The following is a 17500-nucleotide window of genomic DNA, read 5'->3' as shown; positions in this document are numbered from 1 at the left end:
CAGCATGATGAGTTGTACCATCATGATGAGTTGTACCATCAGGATGAGTTGTACCCTGATGATGAGTTGTACCAGCATGATGAGTTGTACCATCATTATGAGTTGTACCAGCATGATGAGTTGTACCATCATGATGAGTTGAACCATCATGATGAGTTGTACCATCTTGATGAGTTGTACCAGCAGGATGAGTTGAACCAGCATGATGAGCTGTACCATCATGATGAGTTGTACCAGCATGATGAGTTGTACCATCATGATGAGTTGTACCAGCATGATGAGTTGTACCATGATGAGTTGTACCATCATGATGAGTTGTACCGGCATGATGAGTTGGACCATCATGATGAGTTGTACCGGCATGATGAGTTGTACCATCATGATGAGTTGTACCATCATGATGAGTTGTACCAGCATGATGAGTTGTACCATCATGATGAGTTGTACCATCATGATGAGTTGTACCAGCACGATGAGTTGTACCATCATGATGAGTTGTACCAGCATGATGAGTTGTACCATGATGAGTTGTACCATCATGATGAGTTGTACCGGCATGATGAGTTGTACCATCATGATGAGTTGTACCATCATGATGAGTTGTACCATCATGATGAGTTGTACCAGCATGATGAGTTGTACCATCATGATGAGTTGTACCAGCATGATGAGTTGTACCAGCATGATGTGTTGTACCAGCATGATGAGATGTACCAGCATGATGAATTGTACCAGCATGATGAGTTGTACCAGCATGATGAGTTGTACCAGCATGATGAGTTGTACCAGCATGATGAGTTGTACCAGCATGATGAGATGTTCCAGCATGATGAGTTGTACCAGCATGATGAGTTGTACCAGCATGATGAGTTGTACCATCATGATGAGATGTACCAGCATGATGAGTTGTACCATCATGATGAGTTGTACCAGCATGATGAGTTGTACCAGCATGATGAGTTGTACCATCATGATGAGTTGTACCAGCATGATGAGTTGTACCATCATGATGAGTTGTACCAGCATGATGAGTTGTACCAGCATGATGAGTTGTACCATCATGATGAGTTGTACCGGCATGATGAGTTGTACCAGCATGATGAGTTGTACCATCATGATGAGTTGTACCATCATGATGAGTTGTACCATCATGATGAGTTGTACCAGCATGATGAGTTGTACCAGCATGATGAGTTGTACCAGCATGATGAGTTGTACCAGTATTATGATGAGTTGTACCATCATGATGAGTTGTACCAGCATGATGAGTTGTACCAGCATGATGAGTTCAACGTACCAGCATGATGAGTTGTACCAGTATGATGAATTGTGCCAGTATGGTGAGTTGTACAGCTTGTTGAATTGTACCAGTATGCCGAGATATAACAGCATGGTGAGTTGTACCAGCATGGTAAGTTGTACCGACATGGTAAGTTGTACCAACATGGTAAGTTGTACTAGCATCGTAAGTTGTACCATTGTGGTGAGTTGCACCAGCATGGTGAGTTGTACCAACGTGATAAGTTGTATTAACATGATAAGTTCTACCAATATGGTAAGTTGTACCAATAATGGTCCAACATGGTAAGTTGTACCAATAATGGACCAACATGGTAAGTTGTACCAATAATGGACCAACATGGTGGACGTATTCTGTCGCAGTGGTCAACAATATCGTTGCCATGGAAACGGAGGTAAGGGGACGGGAACGATGAGAGAGAGAGAGAGAGAGAGAGAGAGAGAGAGAGAGAGAGAGAGAGAGAGAGAGAGAGAGAGAGAGAGAGAGAGAGACAGACAGACAGACAGACAGACAGACAGACAGACAGAGAACAGAGAACAGAGAGAGAGAGAGAGAGAGACAGAGAGAGAGAGATAGATAGAGAAAGACAGACAGATAAACAGAGACTCAGGAAGAAAGAGAAAGCAGGAACAGGATGAATCAAGAGAAAGAAATTCGAAATGACAACGAAGTAAGGAGGGAATAACAGGAAGCCTATTAAAAACCATTTTTAGGCATAAAAGGAGAGAGGAAAAAAATAGGTTGGGAGAGAGCATTATGCAGGCAGAGAGATCTGAGAGAAGCCTCAGTGAGATAGAGAGAGACTTTAAACGAGACATCAGACTCCCATTAGTAAGCCTTTACAAGGCGATAGTGAGAGACAATGTGAGACAGATAGACTGGCTGACAGGCAGGCAGATTGTCAGCTAGGTAGGTGTACTGGCTGACAGGCAGGCAGACTGTCAGCTAGGTAAGCGTACTGGCTGACAGGCAGGCAGACTGTCAGCTAGGTAGGTGTACTGGCTGACAGGCAGGCAGACTGTCAGCTAGGTAGGTGTACTGGCTGACAGGCAGGCAGACTGTCAGCTAGGTAGGTGTACTGGCTGACAGGCAGGCAGACTGTCAGCTAGGTAGGTGTACTGGCTGACAGGCAGTCAGACTATCAGCTAGGTAGGTGTACTGGCTGACAGACAGGCAGACTGTCAGCTAGGTAGGTGTACTGGCTGACAGGCAGGCAGACTGTCAGCTAGGTAGGTGCACTGACTGACAGGCAGGCAGACTGTCAGCTAGGTAGGTGTACTGGCTGACAGGCAGGCAGACTGTCAGCTAGGAAGGTGTACTGGCTGATAGGCAGGCAGACTGTCAGCTAGGTAGGCGTACTGGCTGACAGGCAGGCAGACTGTCAGCTAGGTAGGTGTACTGGCTGACAGGCAGGCAGACTGTCAGCTAGGTAGGTGTACTGGCTGACAGGCAGGCAGACTGTCAGCTAGGTAGGTGTACTGGCTGACAGGCAGGCAGACTATCAGCTAGGTAGGTGTACTGGCTGACAGGCAGGCAGACTGTCAGCTAGGTAGGTGTACTGGCTGACAGGCAGGCAGACTGTCAGCTAGGTAGGTGTACTGGCTGACAGGCAGGCAGACTGTCAGCTAGGTAGGTGTACTGGCTGACAGGCAGGCAGACTGTCAGCTAGGTAGGTGTACTGGCTGACAGACAGGCAGACTATCAGCTAGGTAGGGGTACTGGCTGACAGGCAGGCAGACTATCAGCTAGGTAGGTGTACTGGCTGACAGGCAGGCAGACTGTCAGCTAGGTAGGTGTACTGGCTGACAGGTAGGCAGACTATCAGCTAGGTAGGTGTACTGGCTGACACGCAGGCAGACTGTCAGCTAGGTAGGTGTACTGGCTGACAGGCAGGCAGACTGTCAGCTAGGTAGGTGTACTGGCTGACAGGCAGGCAGACTGTCAGCTAGGTAGGTGTACTGGCTGACAGGCAGGCAGACTGTCAACTAGGTAGGTGTACTGGCTGACAGGCAGGCAGACTGTCAGCTAGGTATGTGTCCTGGCTGACAGGCAGGCAGACCGTCAGCTAGGTAGGTACACTGGCTTACAAGCAAGTAGACTGGCTGATAGACAGGTAGAACAGTGGGTAGGCAGGTGGACTAGCTGATAGTCAGGTAGACTAACAAGCCTGCAGACTGAGTGACCGGTAAACATCTTGACTGACCGGTTAGCATTTTGACTGACAGGTCAGCATTTTGACTGACAGATCAGAATTTTTTTGACTGATAAGCAGACTGACTGACAGATAAGCATTTTGACTGACAGGTCAGAATTTTTTTGACTGACAAGCAGACTGACTGACAGATAAGCATTCTGACAGACAGACAGGCAGACAAAACCAGCATACACAAACCTGTAAGATAACATGTCAAACATCTGTTAATAAATTACAATGACAGTATAATTAAGAGATACAATGACACAAACAAATATTAATTAGATATTACAATGACACAAACAGATATTAACCAGTCTTACAATGACACAAACATATATTAACCGGATATTTCAATGACACAAACAGATATTAGCCAGAGTTGCAATGACATATCAGTTACAATGACACAAACAGATATTAACCAGAGTTACAAATATACAGCAGTTACAATGACACAAAACAGATATTAACCAGAGTTACAAATATACAGCAGTTACAATGACACAAACAAATATTAACCAGAGTTACAATGACACAACAGTTACAATGACACAAACACATATTAACCAGAGTTACAATGACACAAACATATATTAACCAGAATTACAATGACACAAACAGATATTAACCAGAGTAACAATGAGACAGAGAGAGGTTGAATAAGGTAAGATCAGCAGGAGGCTGGTTGGCCATCCTGAGCCACAAACGAAGCAATTAGACGCGAATTGGGCAATAATTGTTATCTTACTGCGAGCCTTAATTACTGCTGAAGCAACCTTGCTTACCACCCAGAGTGACGAGGAAGAGAGAGAATCAGGAGAAAGAGAGAGAGGGGGCAAAGGGAGAAAGAGAGCGAAAGAAAGGGGGCGATAATGGGAGATAAAAGAAGAGGTGGGAGGGATGGAAAGAGAGGGAAGCCTGGGGTAGAGAGGGTTGTGTACAGGTTTGTGTACAGGTTTGTGTACAGGTTTGGGTACAGGTTTGGGTACAGGTTTGTGTACAGGTTTGTGTACAGGTTTGTGTACAGGTTTGTGTACAGGTTTGGGTACAGGTTTGGGTACAGGTTTGTGTACAGGTTTGTATGCAGGTTTGTGTACAGGTTTGGGTACAGGTTTGGGTACAGGTTTGGGTACAGGTTTGGGTACAGGTTTGTGTACAGGTTTGTGTACAGGTTTGGGTACAGGTTTGTGTACAGGTTTGTGTACAGGTTTGGGTACAGGTTTGGGTACAGGTTTGTGTACAGGTTTGTGTACAGGTTTGGGTACAGGTTTGGGTACAGGTTTGGGTACAGGTTTGTGTACAGGTTTGTGTACAGGTTCGGGTACAGAACAAATTCGTGTGATGTATACCAAAGACGTGACGGGTCAAGGTCTTCAAAACGTTCGTTACCCTCATTACATTCCTTCTGAACTTCCTAAGACCTTCAGAAGGTAATACCCGATCATTACCCATTCCAAGAATGGTCACCTGAGGTTCATGGGGAAGGACAACCCATCGAGCAAAGCCTGAGGGGTAATGGGGCGGAAGGGTCGGGTAGAAGAGGCAATATTTCAATGATAAATGATGCTCTTACCTAATCAGGCTGACAAAATCATTAAACCTTTAAGGATACAAAGGTCAGAGTAAAAGTTGAACAGTCCAAGTCTTGGCTGCACTTACACACACACACACACACACACACACACACACACACACACACACACAAATTCACTCACACACACACACACACACACACACACACACACACACACACACAAATGCACGTACACACACACACACACACACACACACACACACAAATGCACGCACACACACACACACACACACACACACACACACACACACACACACACACACACACACACACACACACACACACACACACACACACACACAAATACACACACACACACAAATACACACACACACACACACAAATACACACACACACACGATAAAGCTCTTGGAGCAGGGAGAGGGGACCCTGTAATGATCAGCAAAGAGGTGGGGCCAGGAACTATGATTCGACCCCTGCAACCACAATTAGGTGAAGATCATCATTATTATTATTATTACTGATAGTAGTAGTAGTAGTAGTAATAAATTAGAAAACAAACGCTAAACCCGCATGAGCCACACAGTACTACTCAGTTCTCAATGAACAAAGAGGGGACTGAAGGTGGTTGCTAGGCAACAGCTGTGACGTCACTCGCTCTAACATCAACAACAACAACAACATAAAATTACGTACAAAGAAAAAAATCCTTAATTAGCACCAGAGTTGCCTGACCTTCAGATGAACGACCCTCAATGGCTTCCTATGGGAAAGAAATGACCTACGTGGCTCAATACCGAAAAAAATAGGCCTTTTTTTTTTAGAAAAAAATGCGAATCAGAGGGCTGGCATCGCTTGCGTATTATATTCATGGGAAGCGCTAAACCCGTGGGGCTTACAACGCTTGTGAGCTGGAAAGTATTCTAGTTTGATCCATGGAAGTGAAAGGCATCTCTGATATCTTGTGAGAAATGGGGTTTGAAAGTATTCTGAAGTGTAACATTTGTTAGCCATGTCAGAGGAACTGTTTTATAAGTTATTCAGATTCTTGATTTATTCAGCGACTGAGGATAAAATGTTACTGACACCGGTTTTAATTTTCTGTCACCAAGTGAGTTTTAAAAGGCACTCAAGTTCCCCCCGTCTTCTAATAACATGTTCATTTTTCCACTATAATCTACCTTGTCCATAATTACTATTACATTTGCTTTGTCTGTTTCGTAAGGTGAACTCCAGGATCTTGACTTAATTCATGGTATAACTTAACAAATCTTTGATGACAATAGTGTTGTAGAGGTGTGAACACAGCTCTGACCTCTACAACATAAGTTATACCACAAATTAAGGAAAGATCCCGGACTTCACCTTAGGAAACAGTCAAAGCAAATGTAATAGTAATTATGGACAAGGTAGATTATAGTGGAAAAATGAACATGTTATTAGAAGACGGAGGAACTTACGTGGCTCTTAAATGTTTCTTGAATGAGGGAAGTATGAGAAGGGATGGTAAATGACTCACAAAATCATAACAACACGATTGTCAACAAACCACGGAACGGGTGGAGTTTAAACCTGTGATCTGGAGTTGTACCACTCACTCGCCATGGGTATGAGAGAAAATGGTTTTCAAATGGCTCTTAAAAAATTTCTAAATTGGTTTTAAGTATTTCTGGGGGAAATAGCTTTTTTTTTTTTGGAACAGATGGAATTGGGCGAATGTTTTGATAAAAGTGGAATTGGAAGGAAAATATTGAAGTAGGAGAGGAAGAGACAAGGAAAGATGGTCATCAGAGAAGGATGTGCAGAAAAAGAATCTTAAAAGGGAATAAGTAGAAACAGAAGGTTCTTGTTAAAGAATACACACACGGAGATCCTTACTGGAGAAGAAGGTAGACAAGACTAACCAGTTTCCAGAAAGTAGCAGGTAACTCACCTGCTTACTCTCAGATGTTAAGGAGGACCCCGTAGGGAAGACCTTCCTAGAAGGACCACCTCCTTCTTCCCACCCCCTGATCCATCCTCTCTTGTGATCAAGGAAGACCTCACTTACCTCCTTTTATAACTCTAGGAAGACCCCACTCACCTCCTCTTATAAGTCAAGGAAGACCCCACTCACCTCCTCTTATAAGTCAAGGAAGATCTCACTCACCTCCTCTTATAAGTCTAGTAAGACCTCACTCACCTCCTCTTATAAGTCTAGAAAGATCCCACTCACCTCCGCTTATAAGTCTAGAAAGACCCCACTCACCTCCTTTTATAACTCTAGGAAGACCTCACTCACCTCCTCTTATAAGTCTAGAAAGACCTCACTCACCTCCTTTTATAACTCTAGGAAGACCTCACTCACCTCCTTTTATAACTCTAGGAAGACCTCACTCACCTCCTCTTATAAGTCTAGAAAGACCTCACTCACCTCCTTTTATAACTCTAGGAAGACCTCACTCACCTCCTCTTATACGTCTAGAGAGACCTCACTCACCTCCTCTTATAAGTCAAGAAAGACCTCACTCACCTCCTCTTGTAAGTCAAGAAAGACCTCACTCACCTCCTCTTGTAAGTCTAGAAAGACCCCACTCACCTCCGCTTATAAGTCTAGAAAGACCTCACTCACCTCCACTTATAAGTCTAGAGAGACCTCACTCACCTCCTCTTATAAGTCTAGGAAGACCGTTTCTTCACCTACTCCCTCTCCTAAGTGCATGAAAGAATCCTCTACATTCTCCCTGTCATAAGTCGACTGAGACTCCTTCCCCACCTACTCCTCAAAGGTCAAGGATATTCCCCGTTACTCCCTCTCATAAGTCGACTGAGACTCCCTCCCCACCTACTCCTCAAAGGTCAAGGATATTCCCCGTTACTCCCTCTCATAAGTCGACTGAGACTCCCTCCCCACCTACTCCTCAAAGGCCAAGGATATTCCCCGTTACTCCCTCTCATAAGCTGTATAGCCCTTGTGGCTTAGCGCTTCTTTTTGATTATAATAATAATAATCCCTCTCATAAGTTGACTGAGACTCCCTCCCCACCTACTCCTCAAAGGTCAAGGATATTCCCCGTTACTCCCTCTCATAAGTCGACTGAGACTCCCTCCCCACCTACTCCTCAAAGGTCAAGGATATTCCCCGTTACTCCCTCTCATAAGTCGACTGAGACTCCCTCCCCACCTACTCCTCAAAGGTCAAGGATATTCCCCGTTACTCCCTCTCATAAGTCGACTGAGACTCCCTCCCCACCTACTCCTCAAAGGTCAAGGATATTCCCCGTTACTCCCTCTCATAAGTCGACTGAGACTCCCTCCCCACCTACTCCTCAAAGGTCAAGGATATTCCCCGTTACTCCCTCTCATAAGTCGACTGAGACTCCCTCCCCACCCATTCCTCAAAGGTCAAGGACTTCCTTCCTTATACTCCCTCTCATAAGTCGACTGAGACTCCCTCCCTACCCATTCCTCAAAGATCAAGGACTTCCTTCCTTATACTCCCTCTCAACCACTCACTAGTTGAGAGATACCTTCCCATACACCCTTCCATACGTCGAGGGGACAATCCATTTCCCAACTCCCTTCCATAAGTCAGTTGAATTCCCTTCCACCTACTAATCAAAAATCAATGGCTGCCATTCCATACACCCTCCCACAAATCGAGGGAGGCATGGTGGTTTTCTGAGTCATGGGACCATAAAAAAAGCAGCTGCATTTTAATTAATCTAAATCACAGAGCAGTCACAGTGTGATTGATCTAAATCATACTGCAGCTGGAATGTTGTTAACTGGATCACGGTGATAGAAAATGTGTTGTCTCAATCATAGAGTAGATCAATGAAGAATTGCTAGCCTTGTTAAACCTCGTGTAAGAGAGAGAGAGAGAGAGAGAGAGAGAGAGAGAGAGAGAGAGAGAGAAAGAGAGACAAACAGTGTGGTTGGTGTGGATAATAAAACTGCAGGAATAATATTTCCTGGCTTACAAAACAGTTGGAATATTGCCAGAATACAGAAGAGTAAGAATATTATTTTTGGACTTATAAAACAGCTGAAATATTTGACAATACATAAAACATCTGGAATATTTATTTTTATCATAAAACAACAGTAATATTATTTGCCTGATCATAAAACATCTGGAATATTATTATTACAATTATTATTATCATATTCCCGGGTGAGCACTAAACCTTTATGGATCATACAGTGTATGTATGATAAGATTCAGGCTTGACCTCATACAGTAATATTTAGAGCAGACACAAACAATACAAACACCGTGGGCAGCTCAGCTGTTTCATATGACTGACTTCCTACGGTATATTACCATGTTCAATTAATTTACATTAGTAATAGTATCGGTACCAACAATTGTGTTAATGTGTATGACTAATTCCGGAATAAAACGCTGTGGTGTCTCTTGCTTTAATTACACAGAAATTCTATGACGTGAACTTATAGTGACCTTTAATGTTACCAGCTTTCCTCAGACCTTGAAGTGACGTGAACTTACAGTGCCTTTCATGTTACCAGCTTTCCTCAGACTTTGAAGTGACGTGAACTTATAGTTACCTTTAATGTTACCAGCTTTCCTCAGACCTTGAAGTGACGTGAACTTATAGTTACCTTTAATGTTACCAGCTTTTCTCAGACCTTGAAGTGACGTGAACTTACAGTGACCTTTAATGTTACCAGCTTTCCTCAGACCTTGAAGTGACGTAAACTTACAGTGACCTTTAATGTTACCAGCTTTCCTCAGACCTTGAAGTGACGTAAACTTACAGTGACCTTTAATATTACCAGCTTTCCTCAGACCTTGAAGAGACGTCTGTGACTGTATCATGTTCAGAGCGCAGTTGACAGTAACAGTGTGTATGGTAACCTGACCTGTCTTGTGACCTTTTATTGTACAAAAAAAACATACGACTGCAATCCTGTAGCCAATGATTTAATTATGTAAATGAATAAGTTACATTTTTTTGTTTACAGGTGAGGATCACAGAGTTTCCGGTAAGTACAGAGATGATTATTATAATTATTATTATTTTATTATTATTATTATAATTATTATTATTTTATTATTATTATTATAATTATTATTGTTGCTATTTTATTATTATTGTTATTATTATTATTATTATTATTATTATTATTATTATTATTATTATTATTATTATTATTACTTTTATCATTAATAATATTACTATGATTATTATTATTATTATTATTATTATTATTATTATTATTATTATTATTATTATTATTATTATTATTATTATTATTATTATTATTGTTGTTATTACAGTAGAGTAGCAAAAGAGGTATAAACCCGTATGAGTCATTCAGGTCTACGTATCAAGATAAACTCTTCTGCAGCAATCTCTATTAAGATTACAGGAATCATTCTTTCATCTAAGTCCTGAGTAGTATTGTCATGAAATGTTCTGTCATGAAGTGTTCTGTCATGAAGTGTTCTGTCATGAAGTGTTCTGTCATGAAGCGTTATACTACTGGCTTGAAGGGTTCACGACAGTGTTCCTTTGACACAGTCTGATATTCTCTGACTAAAGACGTGTGATTCCGTTATGCTAACTTGAGTGTGTATAAACAAGTCCATCTCTAACTTGAGTGTGTATAAACTAGTCTTTCTCTAACTTGAGTGTGTATAAGCAAGTCCTGCTCTAACTTGAGTGTGTATAAGCAAGTCCTGCTCTAACTTGAGTGTGTATAAGCAAGTCCTGCTCTAACTTGAGTGTGTATAAGCAAGTCCTGCTCTAACATGAGTGTATAAGAGCAAGTCCTGCTTTAACTTTAGTGCATAAGAGCAAGTCCTGCTCTAACTTGAGCGTATAAGAGCAAGTCCTGCTCTAACTTGAGTGTATAAGAGCAAGTCCTGCTCTAACTTGAGTGTATAAGAGCAAGTCCTGCTTTAACTTTAGTGCATAAGAGCAAGTCCTGCTCTAACTTGAGCGTATAAGAGCAAGTCCTGCTCTAACTTGAGTGTATAAGAGCAAGTCCTGCTCTAACTTGAGTGTATAAGAGCAAGTCCTGCTCTAACTTGAGTGTATAAGAGCAAGTCCTGCTCTAACTTGAGTGTATAAGAGCAAGTCCTGCTCTAACTTGAGTGTATAAGAGCAAGTCCTGCTCTAACTTGAGTGTATAAGAGCAAGTCCTGCTCTAACTTGAGTGTATAAGAGCAAGTCCTGCTCTAACTTGAGTGTATAAGAGCAAGTCCTGCTCTAACTTGAGTGTATAAGAGCAAGTCCTGCTCTAACTTGAGTGTATAAGAGCAAGTCCTGCTCTAACTTGAGTGTATAAGAGCAAGTCCTGCTCTAACTTGAGTGTATAAGAGCAAGTCCTGCTCTAACTTGAGTGTATAAGAGCAAGTCCTGCTCTAACTTGAGTGTATAAGAGCAAGTCCTGCTCTAACTTGAGTGTATAAGAGCAAGTCCTGCTCTAACTTGAGTGTGTATAAGCAAGTCCTGCTCTAACATGAGTGTATAAGAGCAAGTCCTGCTTTAACTTTAGTGCATAAGAGCAAGCCCTTCTCTAACTTGAGCGTATAAGAGCAAGTCCTGCTCTAACTTGAGTGTATAAGAGCAAGTCCTGCTCTAACTTGAGTGCATAAGAGCAAGTCCTGCTTTAACTTTAGTGCATAAGAGCAAGTCCTGCTCTAACTTGAGCGTATAAGAGCAAGTCCTGCTCTAACTTGAGTGTATAAGAGCAAGTCCTGCTCTAACTTGAGTGTATAAGAGCAAGTCCTGCTCTAACTTGAGTGTATAAGAGCAAGTCCTGCTCTAACTTGAGTGTATAAGAGCAAGTCCTGCTCTAACTTGAGTGTATAAGAGCAAGTCCTGCTCTAACTTGAGTGTATAAGAGCAAGTCCTGCTCTAACTTGAGTGTATAAGAGCAAGTCCTGCTCTAACTTGAGTGTATAAGAGCAAGTCCTGCTCTAACTTGAGTGTATAAGAGCAAGTCCTGCTCTAACTTGAGTGTATAAGAGCAAGTCCTGCTCTAACTTGAGTGTATAAGAGCAAGTCCTGCTCTAACTTGAGTGTATAAGAGCAAGTCCTGCTCTAACTTGAGTGTATAAGAGCAAGTCCTGCTCTAACTTGAGTGTATAAGAGCAAGTCCTGCTCTAACTTGAGTGTATAAGAGCAAGTCCTGCTCTAACTTGAGTGTATAAGAGCAAGTCCTGCTCTAACTTGAGTGTATAAGAGCAAGTCCTGCTCTAACAGCGGCTTGGGATCTCAATATTGTGTTCACCTGCACACTGTTCTTCCTTCAGCTTGGTCAGCAAGTTTGTGTTTGGGAATCATGATTCTCATTTTCTGTGATACTATACATTTGCAGCGATATCTGCCTTGTCGCTTGCATGCTTCATAGTCGACGTTTGTTGTAAATGGTACGGTGATACCCACACACTGCAAAAAGAGCGTTTATTAAAGTTAACGGCTCGCTACGTTTCGCCACGAGTGGCTACTTTAGTCCTAGTGATTAGGACTGAAGAAGTCAATCGTGGCGAAACGTTTCCTTTTTATAAATGAACACAGTTGTCTCGAACTGCCTACACACACACACCCACACACACACACACACACACACACACACACACACACACACACACACACACACACACACACACACACACCCACACACACACACACACACAGAGGACCCAGTAGCAACCGGTGAAGAGGCGGGGCCAGGAGCTAGGACTCGACCCCTGCAACCACAAATAGGTGAGTACAAATAGGTGAGTACACACACACACACGCACACACACACACACCAAACATTCAACAAGTATAAATCCACAATTCAAAGAGAAAGGACATAATCAGGTTACTCTGGCTTTTACCTACCGTCCACGATAGAGTGCAAATCAATGCACCTGTTCCATCATTCAATTACCACCTAATTACCGTTGGGGTTCCTCTTCCAGTTTTCAGTGACCTGACGCAGGTACACGTGCCTGAGTAGTAGTCTATTTTCTATTCAGCTCTATTCTGTTTTGGAGAGGAGTTCTATTCTATTATTCTGTTAATACCCGGGTTATTAATTAAATAACCTGGTATTAACCAAAAGTAATTGAAAAAGGTAATAAAATAATAACTAAGATAACCAAGGGATGGGAAAGATAAAAACAACACAATGGAATAGTGATAAAAACGATAACAATGTTATTGGAAAGATAACAACGCTATTTGGAAAGATAAAGTCATTTGATAAGATAACAAAGTTATTGGGTAAGATATCAGTGTTATTGAAAAGATAACAAAGTTATTGGGTAAGATATCAGTGTTACTGGAAAGATAACAAAGTTATTTGAGAGGTAATAGTGTTATAAAAAAATCTATGTTATCGGAAAAATAACAAATTTATAAGAAAAATAACAACGTTACTGGATAAGATAACAAATTTACTTGAAAGATAACAAAAAACATATGGGTAAGATAACAAGATAAGAGCCAAAGATAATCATTAGTAGTCTGGGTGAGCATCTGGAGATGAGTGTCGTCACAGAGAATATCAACTCTGCATTACTGAGAGTAAATTCTGCCTCAAGGGACTTAATGAGGGGCTGATGGAACTCTAAGAGGAGGCAGACGTAGCGGGGGGACTGGTCTTTCCTGGACTGTTTGAGGGTCTTCGACACGGTCCTAAAACACTCTCTTTCCCTCTCTTTCTCTCTGTCTTTCTCTCTCTCTCTCTCTTTCTCTCTCTCTCGGCACGTACCAGAGAAGCCAGTGGAAATAAGCCACACAGTGGGATGACTGTGTGGTTTTACTGGGTTATTCTGGGTTACTGCTTGGTTAATCAGAACAGCATCCTCTTTTTCCTGGTCTTCTTCTTCTCCTTCTTCTTCTTCCTCGTCTTCGTCTTCTTCTTCCTGGTTCTTTAGGGTATGTGAAGAAGAAATAAAATTTCCTCTAAAAAAACTGAAAAAAAAAAAAGATGGGAGGGATGGATGTGTTTCCATAAAACGTACTGAAAAAACATTTGAAAAACTCTATTCAGAATAAGACACACACACACACACACACACACACACACACACACACACACACACACACACACACACACACACACACACACACACACACACACACACACACACACAGGGCCAGGAGCTATAAATCGACCCTTGCAACCACAATTAGGTGAGTACATACACACTCGCGTGTGGAAAACAATGATAATGAAACTAGGCTTGCGTGTACCGTAGAGTTTTACTGCCTATATAATTTCATATCATCACTCAATAAACAAGAGTTATTTATCTGCTTTAATGAAGCAACCACGACTATTACCAAACAGTAAACACAACCACGACTATTACCAAACAGTAAACACAACCACGACTATTACCAAACAGTAAACACAACCACGGCTATTACCAAACAGTAAACACAACCACGACTATTACCAAACAGTAAACACAACCACGACTATTACCAAACAGTAAACACAACCACGACTATTACCAAATAGTAAACACAACCACGACTATTACCAAACAGTAAACACAACCACGACTATTACCAAACAGTAAACACAACCACGACTATTACCAAACAGTAAACACAACCACGACTATTACCAAACAGTAAACACAACCACGACTATTACCAAACAGTAAACACAACCACGACTATTACCAAACAGTACTATTACCAAACAGTAAACACAACCACGACTATTACCAAACAGTAAACACAACCACGACTATTACCAAACAGTAAACACAACCACGACTATTACCAAACAGTAAACACAACCACGACTATTACCAAACAGTAAACACAACCACGACTATTACCAAACAGTAAACACAACCACGGCTATTACCAAACAGTAAACACAACCACGACTATTACCAAACAGTAAACACAACCACGACTATTACCAAACAGTAAACACAACCACGACTATTACCAAACAGTAAACAGTAAACACAACCACGACTATTACCAAACAGTAAAAATAGTAAACACAACCACGACTATTACCAAACAGTAAACACAACCACGACTATTACCAAACAGTAAACACAACCACGACTATTACCAAACAGTAAACACAACCACGACTATTACCAAACAGTAAACACAACCACGACTATTACCAAACAGTAAACACAACCACGACTATTACCAAACAGTAAATGCAACCACGACTATTACCAAACAGTAAACACAACCACGACTATTACCAAACAGTAAACACAACCACGACTATTACCAAATAGTAAACATAACCACGACTATTACCAAATAGTAAACACAACCACGGCTATTACCAAACAGTAAACACAACCACGACTATTACCAAACAGTAAACACAACCACGACTATTACCAAATAGTAAACACAACCACGACTATTACCAAACAGTAAACACAACCACGACTATTACCAAACAGTAAACACAACCACGACTATTACCAAACAGTAAACACAACCACGACTATTACCAAACAGTAAACACAACCACGACTATTACCAAACAGTAAATACAACCACGACTATTACCAAACAGTAAACACAACCACGACTATTACCAAACAGTAAACACAACCACGACTATTACCAAATACTAAACACAACCACGACTATTACCAAATAGTAAACACAACCACGGCTATTACCAAATAGTAAACACAACCATGACTATTACCAAATAGTAAACACAACCACGACTATTACCAAAAAGTAAACACAACCACGGCTATTACCAAATAGTAAACACAACCATGACTATTACCAAATAGTAAACACAACCACGACTATTACCAAATAGTAAACACAACCACGACTATTACCAAATAGTAAACACAACCACAGCTATTACCAAATAGTAAACACAACCACGACTATTACCAAATAGTAAACACAACCACGACTATTACCAAATAGTAAACACAACCACAGCTATTACCAAATAGTAAACACAACCATGACTATTACCAAATAGTAAACACAACCACGACTATTACCAAATAGTAAACACAACCACAGCTATTACCAAATAGTAAACACAACCACGACTATTACCAAACAGCAAACACAACCACGACTATTACCAAACAGTAAACACAACCACGGCTACTACCAATTTAACACAACCACGATTGTTACTAAAATGATACTGACAACCACGACTATGTATGTTTCTCAGTGTGTGTACACCGTGAGTTCTGATATCTCTCAGTATACTCATACTGAGAGATACAGTATTTAATTACTCTTGACTGATAGTCAGGTGACGTGCAGCCTTAATGACCCTCGAGTAGTTAGTACTCTTTAATGACCCGATTAACCATCACCACAATAGCATAAATGATACGTCGTAGTAGTTGAATCTTTAATTATGTTAATCCTTTATTTTAACAAAGTCGAAATTTAGACTTACAATTAACAAGGAGAAATTAACATGAAACATCCTGTTAATTCCTGTTAATCTTTCCAATTATTTTTTTCCAAAGCCAACGTAATATAGTTGGTTTTAAAATGATTATGATATATTGTTTTTAACACTGCATATTATTATAAAATTATAGGACAGAGAGAGAGAGAGAGAGAGAGAGAGAGAGAGAGAGAGAGAGAGAGAGAGAGAGAGAGAGTAGATTTTTCTTCCCTCCTTAATAAAACTTTAAGTCTGTTATAAAGTAAAATAGTTTACAACACTGTCTTGAAGTTTTCACCAGGATTGTAGACTGTCTTGGGCTGTACCCTTTTTCCCTCTCTCTCTCTCTCTCTCTCTCTCTCTCTCTCTCTCTCTCTCTCTCCTCTTCCTCCTCTTTCTTCTCCCTCTACCTCTCCTTTATTTCTTCTCCCTCTCATCTTCCCCTTCTCATTTCCTCCACACTCTGCATCATCTCCTCGTACTTTCATCTCTATCTGCATACCTCGACTTCATCTCTCTCTCTCTCTCTCTCTCTCTCTCTCTTGCTTCTTCCTTCATCATTCTCCCTTGCGTAATTCACCAAATTCCTCCATTTTCTTCTATTTTAACTTCATCTCCGCCATCTACATTGCTCCATTCTCTCCCACCCAATTACCCCCCCCCTCCCAGCTCTCTCTTTCTGTCTGTCTATCTATCTGTCTCTGTCTCTCTCGCCCTCTTTCTGTATCTCTCTCGCCCTCTTTCTGTTTGTCTCTGTCCCTCTCTCTCTCTCCTTCCCTCCCAAGCATTCCTCTTCCCTCCCCCCCCCACTCTCTGGGGTCCCCACGACCCCACTATGTGTGGATAACGCACTAATGATAGAAGAAATATTGTTAGTAAGTACCCCATAAAGGTAATTCACCGCTTCACCCAGCCCCTAATTCCTTCCTCATAGCCCCTAATTCCTCCCTCGTAACACCTAATTCCTCCCTCATAGCACCTAAATCCTCTCGCATAGCACCTGAATCCTCCCCCCATTCAAAAGCTTCAAGAACACTGCGCTTTCTCGTCGAAAAATATA

Source organism: Cherax quadricarinatus, chromosome 66, assembly GCF_038502225.1.
Source record: "Cherax quadricarinatus isolate ZL_2023a chromosome 66, ASM3850222v1, whole genome shotgun sequence".
In the NCBI taxonomy this organism is placed as follows: Eukaryota; Metazoa; Arthropoda; class Malacostraca; order Decapoda; family Parastacidae; genus Cherax; species Cherax quadricarinatus.
Note: the sequence above shows the minus strand (reverse complement) of the source record.